At 39.0% G+C, this 9,009-nt stretch overlaps 1 pseudogene; it reads left to right on the top strand.

Moving 5' to 3' along the window:
• Positions 1–1,752: 1,752 nt before the first annotated feature.
• LOC122310469 lies at positions 1,753–7,112 on the top strand (annotated as a pseudogene).
• The last annotated feature ends 1,897 nt before the right edge of the window (positions 7,113–9,009 follow it).

Below are 9,009 nucleotides of genomic sequence, written 5' to 3'. Positions count from 1 at the left end.
GAGATAAAAAAATGCTTTAAAGAAGAAGAAGACAACAGTGGAGTATAATTCGCAATAAACTTGAGTTCAACCTCTCTTACCTCGCAGTTTTGGGTGACCTTTATACTTGGTCCTTTAGGTCAGGTGGGCCATGCCCTGTGTTATGGGGCAGAGGGATGCCTCTCCCCTGAGTCTTCATCGTCATGCTGCATTTAATGCGGCATAGTTTTCTTGGTGTCAGGCATTTAATGTGGAGTGGGTCTCTGGCAAAGTTGCCTGGAGCCGTCTCTTCCCCTTTTCCCCCGATCATAGTTTCCCATGTCCTTCTGCAACGTCTCATCTCAATATTGATGATTACTTCCGACTTGTTCAGGTTTGGAGCCAGCCCCACTAGCATGGGTCTGGGACCTGCCCCGGACTACCAAAGGGGACCTTTTTGGGCTCGGGCCGACGTTCCCATGGCTCATGGGGCCTGACGAAAATACCCCCTAACATGGAGTAAAAGACCCACAACTATTATATCCCCCAACATTGAATGACGATGCAAATCTCTATAAAACCCTACTCATAAATGAAATAATCTAAAATAATAGCGAGAAACAAACACTAATTTAAAAAAAAAAAAAAAAGCCTATTTTATTTCTAAATTAATTACGACTCATTCCTAAATTCAAAAGCAACTCAATATTTCCTTCTTGATTCCCACCACTATCACTAAATAAGAGAAATATTTTGGAATGGTATTAAGTTCTTGTTGAGTAGCAGTTTTATTTCATCAATATTTTGTTTTTTAATTTAAATTTTAAAATTTAAATATTAATATTTTTTTATTTTTAATATTTTACACATCATCACATTGATTTATTATGATTATATAAGTAAATAGATAATTTTTTTATTTAGTCACAAAAGATTCTTTTTATAAATTATCGTGATTTATAAAAACATGTGTAGTCAGAAATATAAATATAAAAATAAATCAGGAAAAAAAAACTTGTAATCTTTATGAAATTACAAATATTTTGTTAATGAGTTGTCATGGCCCTTATAGGCATGCACATTCACAGAGCATGACCATCCATCCGGTGTCATGCAATGTATCAATAGCGGTGGGAGATGGTTCTTGAGATGGACCATATGGGCTTCCATGGTTCAAGCCCATTGGTGATCAGAGCGTTTATTGTGGCGAATCAGTTGAATCCTATCTCTGAAACACCAATAAAATTAATAAACAAAACAGTACTCGCCATGGTCTATGAGAAAAAAATGAAGCCCATACATTTTTGTTGAAAAATCAAACATGAAAAAATAATGCAAAAACGAAATCCATAAACTTTTTCAGAAGAAAACCAATTAAAAACAATTAAACAACCAGAAAAAGAAAGATGAGAATAAAAGAAGAGGGTACCAAAGTCCATGCAAAAAAGTCTACCCACGGCAGGCCACAGCAGAAAAGAGCAAAGGCAGCCCAGACTCAGCGTACGTGTAACCATGCTGTGTTGAACCAAAGCATTGCCTTTTTTGTTTTTTTCAAAACCGACCCCAAAGGGCGTGCCGCTCTGTCAAAAGAGAAAAGCTTGGAGCCGGTCGTCTTTAAAATCTGTTTTTACAGCCAACAAATAATAAGTCGCCACCTATGCATTTCATAAAATCCATCCTTGCGCCCGGCTACATCCGATTTTCCTTTGTTTCTTTCTCCCCCTCTTTCTTGAATCTGAAACCCACGAAGAGTATCCACAACAGAAGGTGCCGACAGGCACACTGTTATTCTCGGAAGCTAATGATAGCCACAAATATGGCAAATGAAATCCAGCTCACGGCGACTGAACCAGAGAGCACAAACCATACCTTATCGATAGCCACAAATTCAACGACTTTGTGGGGGTCGTTGATTTCTGTAGCATCAAACCTTGTGGCTTTGAATTTTCTAGTGAACATTGAATTTTTATTTTTATTTATTTATTTATTTTGGAGTGGACATTGGTTCTCGGTTTTGGGTTGTCATTTTGGGGTCTGTCGGCAACCTTGGTGCTTGTCGGCGTCATCTGAGGGTGATTTTGTGGCCGTCGGGTTCTTCTGTGGGTGGCTGGGTGTTTGTCGGCATTGTTTTTTTTTTTCTCCCCCTCAAGAAAAAAAAAATCATAATCTCAATAAAATGAAGAGAAGAAACTCATCTACGTAAAATGTAGAAGAAATTACCTGCGTGATGTGTGCAGGAGAGCAGGACTGAGCTCGTGGGAGATGGAGAGATGAGAGTGTTTACGGCAAAGAAGGATAAGAATTTTCGGCAGAGAGGGGGAGAAAGAAAAAGGGGAATTGCAATGAATATGCCTGCGTGATGCGTGCGGGAGAGCCAGACTGTGAGCTCATGGGGGAGATGGAAAACTCTTGAGTGTTTTCGGCAGAGAAAGAAGGAGAAGGATGAGTCTTTCGGCAAAGAGGGGGAGAAAGAAACAGAGGAAAATCGGGTGTAGCCGGATGCAATGATAGATTTTATGAAATGCATAGGTGGCGACTTATTATTTGTTGGCTGTAAAAACAGATTTTAAAGACGACCGGCTCGAAGCTTTTCTCCTGTCAAAAACCAAGAAAAGAGCCGTTCAACTGGGCATGAGCGGCGTAGCATCTTCGCTTGAACAAAATGAGCGTCCCACTTTCTTCATCCAAACAATCCAGAGTCTTCCTCCTCCGCCTCTGTCTGCTCAAACCCCAGACACCCGCAATCCCTTACTATCCCCTCCACCACCACCTCTCTACCGAACCCAATCCACCACCACAACCACTAGCACAAGACGAGAAATCGTTGATAAACGAAGCAGTCCAACTCTTCCAAGCCTTAGAAGATGGGCACTCCAGCCCTACCCAACTTCACCAACTCCTCTTTTCCTCTTCGTCTCCTTCCTCTCCTCGTATTTTTCCAAAAATCGCGCTTCGATTGGCCTATTCTTCCAAAGCCCTCGAGTTCTTCGATTACATCCGATCAAATTCGCCTTCACAAGAGTTAAAATCATTGTCCTTCACGTTCCAGGCCATCTTCGAGCTCGCTAATCGCGAACCTGATTCGCAGAACAAGCTGTTAGAGCTTTATAGGACGTCCAAAGAGCGGAATATCCCGCTTACAGTTTATGGCGCAAAACTTCTTGTTCGTTGCTTGGGAAGGGCCGCAAGGGTGGACGAGGCGCTGGCTGTAGTTGACGAGCTAAACCCGTCTCTAAAAAACACGCACTTTTACAATGTGGTGGTTGATGTGCTATTCAGATCAGGGCGCATCGTCAAGGCTCTTAACATGCTTGATGAAATGCTTCAACCAGGTGCGCACTGTCCGCCTAATGATATTACAGGTGATGTTGTTTTTGCTGCATTGTCGAGAATGGAGTGGTTTGGAAGAAGTATTAGTGACGAGGAGATTTTTGGGTTGGTGTCAAAATTACTTGAACACCGTGTGTTTCCAGATACCTTTAAACTTACGCAATTGATTACCAAGTTGTGCAGGAATAAGAAGATAGGTCGTGCTTGGGAAGTTTTACATGACGTGATGAAGGCTGGTGGTACTTTGGAAGCCGCTTCTTGCAATGCACTCTTGACGGGGTTGGGAAGGGATGGGGATTTTGAAAGGATGAATACGCTCATGACCGAGATGAAAGAGATGGATATTCAACCAAATGTGGTAACTTTTGGAATCCTTATTAATCATATGTGCAAGTCTCGGAGGGTCGATGAGGCACTGGTGGTTTTTGAGAAAATGAAAGGAGTGAGTGATGGGTTGTCTGTTGAACCTGATGTAATCACATATAATACTTTGATTGATGGACTTTGTAAAGTTGGGAGGCAAGAAGAAGGGTTGACTTTGATGGACCAGATGAGATCTGAAAATAAATGTATGCCAGATACTGTTACCTATAATTGCTTGATTGATGGGTTCTGCAAAGCTGGAGAAATTGAGAGGGCACAAGAGCTCTTTGATCAGATGAACAAGGAAAGAGTATGTCCTGATGTAATCACCCTTAATACTTTGGTTGATGGTATGTGCAGACATGGGAGAATCAATAGTGCAGTTCAGTTCTTCGATGAAATGCAAAGTGAAGGGCTGAAAGGCAACGCTGTGACGTTTACAGCCTTGATTAAAGCTTTTTGTAATGTTAACAATATTGATAAAGCAATGGAGGTTTTTGAGAAAATGAAAGGAGGGAATGATGGGTTTTCTGTTGAACCTAATGTAATCACATATAATACTTTGATTGATGCACTTTGTAAAGTTGGGAGGCAAGAAGAAGGGTTGACTTTGATGCATCAGATGAGATCTGAAAATAAATGTATGCCAGATACTGGTACCTATAATTGCTTGATTCATGGGTTCTGCAAAGCTGACGAAATTGAGAGGGCACAAGAACTCTTTGATCGGATGAACATGGAAAGAGTAATTCCTAATGTAATCACGCTTAATACTTTGGTTGATGGTATGTGCAGACATGGGAGGATCAATAGTGCAGTTCAATTCTTTGATGAAATGCAACGTGAAGGTCTGAAAGGTGATGCTGTGACGTTTACAACCTTGATTAAAGCTTTTTGTAACATTAACAATATTGATAAAGCAATGGAGGTTTTTGAGAAAATGAAAGGAGGGAATGATGGGTTTTCTGTTGAACCTAATGTAATCACATATAATATTTTGATTGATGGACTTTGTAAAGTTGGGAGGCAAGAAGAAGGGTTGACTTTGATGGACCAGATGAGATCTGAAAATAAATGTATGCCAGATACTGTTACCTATAATCGCTTGATTCATGGGTTCTGCAAAGCTGGCGAAATTGAGGGGGCACAGGAGCTCTTTGAGCAGATGAACAAGGAAAGAGTATTTCCTGATGTAATCACGCTTAATAGTTTGGTTGATGGTATGTGCAGACATGGGAGGATCAATAGTGCAGTTCAATTCTTTGATGAAATGCAACGTGAAGGTCTGAAAGGTGATGCTGTGACGTTTACAACCTTGATTAAAGCTTTTTGTAACGTTAACAATATTGATAAAGCAATGGAGGTTTTTGAGAAAATGAAAGGAGGGAATGATGGGTTTTCTGTTGAACCTAATGTAATCACATATGATACTTTGATTGATGGACTTTGTAAAGTTGGGAGGCAAGAAGAAGGGTTGACTTTGATGCATCAGATGAGATCTGAAAATAAATGTATGCCAGATACTGTTACCTATAATTGCTTGATTCATGGGTTCTGCAAAGCTGACGAAATTGAGAGGGCACAGGAGCTCTTTGAGCAGATGAACAAGGAAAGAGTATTTCCTGATGTAATCACCCTTAATACTTTGGTTGATGGTATGTGCAGACATGGGAGGATCAATAGTGCAGTTCAATTCTTTGATGAAATGCAACGTGAAGGTCTGAAAGGTGATGCTGTGACGTTTACAACCTTGATTAAAGCTTTTTGTAACGTTAACAATATTGATAAAGCAATGGAGGTTTTTGAGAAAATGAAAGGAGGGAATGATGGGTTTTCTGTTGAACCTAATGTAATCACATATAATATTTTGATTGATGGACTTTGTAAAGTTGGGAGGCAAGAAGAAGGGTTGACTTTGATGGACCAGATGAGATCTGAAAATAAATGTATGCCAGATACTGTTACCTATAATTGCTTGATTCATGGGTTCTGCAAAGCTGGCGAAATTGAGGGGGCACAGGAGCTCTTTGAGCAGATGAACAAGGAAAGAGTATTTCCTGATGTAATCACGCTTAATAGTTTGGTTGATGGTATGTGCAGACATGGGAGGATCAATAGTGCAGTTCAATTCTTTGATGAAATGCAACGTGAAGGTCTGAAAGGTGATGCTGTGACGTTTACAACCTTGATTAAGGCTTTTTGTAACGTTAACAATATTGATAAAGCAATGGAGGTTTTTGAGAAAATGAAAGGAGGGAATGATGGGTTTTCTGTTGAACCTAATGTAATCACATATAATACTTTGATTGATGGACTTTGTAAAGTTGGGAGGCAAGAAGAAGGGTTGACTTTGATGCATCAGATGAGATCTGAAAATAAATGTATGCCAGATACTGTTACCTATAATTGCTTGATTCATGGGTTCTGCAAAGCTGGCGAAATTGAGGGGGCACAGGAGCTCTTTGAGCAGATGAACAAGGAAAGAGTATTTCCTGATGTAATCACCCTTAATACTTTGGTTGGTGGTATGTGCAGACATGGGAGGATCAATAGTGCAGTTCAATTCTTCAATGAAATGCGAAGTGAAGGTCTGATAGGCAATGCTGTGACGTTGACAACCTTGATTAATGCTTTTGTGATGTTAACAATATTGATAAAGCAATGGAACTTTTCAATAAAATTTCGAAGGATGGATGCTCCCTAGATGCAATTTTTTATTATGGATTGATATCGGATTTGAGACAAGCTGGAAGGATGGATGATGTCAGCTCTGTCGTATTAATGTTGAAAGAAGCTGGATTCCGACTTGACATTGTGTGCTACAATGTTCTAATTAGTGGGTTCTGCAGGAAGAACTAGTTGGATAAAGCTTATGAGATGCTCAAAGAATGGAGCAAGCTGGAGTTAAGCCTGATAGTATCAAATACAACACCTTGATTTCCTATTTGAGCAAAACTGGAGACTTCACAACTGTCCATAGAGTTAGGAGAAAGATGATAGAGGATGGTCTTCTGCCCATGGTTGTCACTTATGAAGAACTGATACATCCATACTGCTTAATTGGCAAACTTGACGAAGAAATGAAGATTTTCAGAGAAATGAAGATTGTCCAAGGATGGCTGTAGAATCTGGAGGATGGGATTATTTAAAGTTTGGAATGCATCTGTTGCCATACTCCAAAGAAAACACGATGTAGTCCAATGTTCTGGCCAGCTAAAATGTATTCTGGTTGGAACTTCTATTGGGCATCACGCTGAAAGACTGGTTGAAGAACCTTAGTTTCTCATGAATTTGCTTATGCTAGCGCATCGATGTTGCAGTATCCATGCATGTCCATGGTGGGTTCCATCCTTTCTATGTTTACCTTTTTAGATCAGTTCAAACTTTTGGGATAAGTGATGATTTAATGTGATATTAGAGCTAGATTCTCAACTAAATATTACATCCGTTAAATTCACTTATTTAGGGGGAGTTTAACCTACATATGAGAAGAAATATTAATGATATAATATAAATAATTAAATCTACCACTTTCTATCTGTTTAAACTTTCTTATCACGAGCCAAAATTTAAGCTTCATTTTCTTCCTTGCCCATGAATGACAACTACTCCTGTACTGCAAATGGGCTGGAGTTGGTGGCCATTTGACTCATAGTTTAGTCATCATCTTTCGGTGGTTTGCGTGACTCTAGATTATGCTTTGAAGTTTATTTTCTGCACTAGTATTCTTTTCTTTCTGTTTACTCCAAAGCAGAGCAGATCAAGCCAACATCATGCCTCCAGAACTTTTCGCACTTCAATTTTCATCTTTGTTATGCTAAAATCGATATCACTATCCCATTTTCCTTTTTCTTTTTCTATTTTTTTTTTTTCTCACCTTGGGTGGATAGGGGAAGAAAGGTCCAAGCCAATGGTAGTATATATATTGGCACATGTTGACAACAAGATTTACTAGTTGTTGGCATACCGGAAAGAGCCAAATTCCTGTTTATTATTTTATATTTATTTCATTTTATCTTTCTCCTTCAACCCTTAGGAGTTGGCCCAAAAGGTAAAAACCTTGGTCTTGGTAGTATGCTCCCTTCAACAAGAACACCTTTTTCCCATGAGAAAATTTGTCTGAAATAGTCACATTTATTGCCAGAAATTACTTTTTCCCGCCATTTAGACTCGTAGCAAACTCCTTAGAAATAATGGGCAATGGATATTGCCAGTAGCCGCAAAATTAATTGCTGTCCAAAATACTATTATTTCTAGCATATTCTAGACATTGGAAATACAAAATTTCCGTGGAAAATATGTCACACACAAGTAGAGTTTGCTCACGAGAAATGTTTATTGTGGTGAATTATGTCGCCAGAAATACCTATTTCCAGCAATAACTACAAAATACTTTCTACCTGCATGAAAACTCATTGGTAACAAGTTTTTCTTATGTGCTTACCTTACCAGAAAAGTATTTCTTGCTAAACATTTGGTGGGAAATAGTTATTGCATGCGAATTAATTTTGCAGGAATTCCTTACTTGCAACATACAAAATCCTTCGAAAATGCTCCTTGCTGACTAATTCCCAAGAAATAATTATTTTTGACAAGAACATATTGCGAGAAATACTTTTTTTTTCCATATCAAAAGTTGTTCCTGTAGTCTACCTTATCGGAAAAAGTATTTCTTGATATATATTTGGTAGGAAATAGTTATTTTACACATGTTAATGTCGCAAGAAATACTTACTAGGGACGTACATAATCATTTGGAAATAATACTTACCGACTAATAATATTATAATAAATAACTATTTTTGACAAGAACATATAACAAGAAATTCCCCTTTTTTTGCCATTTCAAAAGTGTTTCCTACATGTTGACCTTATTGGAAAAAACTATTTCTTTCAACATGAAAGATGCCAAGATTTTTTTTTTTTTTTTGGAAAATGTGAATCCATTCATCATAACGAAATTACAAATGTGACTTATCAATACAGGAAAATCCCGACTATAAGCCAACCTACGCATCTGCTCTGGAGTACCCCCGCATACGAAGTAGCGGACATTGTCTTAACTTCTAAACCTCTCCGAAGAGAGAAAACACTCTGTATAAAACAGAATGATCAGCCTCTCCAACCTTCTAAGAAGGTGGATTAAGGGACATCACAGCTTTGGACACTAAGTCCAAAAGCGTACTCCGAATCTATTACAAACTAACTAACATAAAAACTACACTACCATACAACCAAACACCAACGAAATCGAGCAGCAGCGAGGGCCCGGCGGCACACCCACCCCAGACGACGGGAAAGATGCCAAGATTAGTGTTAACATCATTTGTTGCACTTTCATATATTGTAAGAAAAAAA

The sequence above is a fragment of the Carya illinoinensis genome, chromosome 1 (assembly GCF_018687715.1).
Source record: "Carya illinoinensis cultivar Pawnee chromosome 1, C.illinoinensisPawnee_v1, whole genome shotgun sequence".
In the NCBI taxonomy this organism is placed as follows: Eukaryota; Viridiplantae; Streptophyta; class Magnoliopsida; order Fagales; family Juglandaceae; genus Carya; species Carya illinoinensis.
Note: the sequence above shows the minus strand (reverse complement) of the source record. Positions and strands in the feature narration are given on the sequence as shown.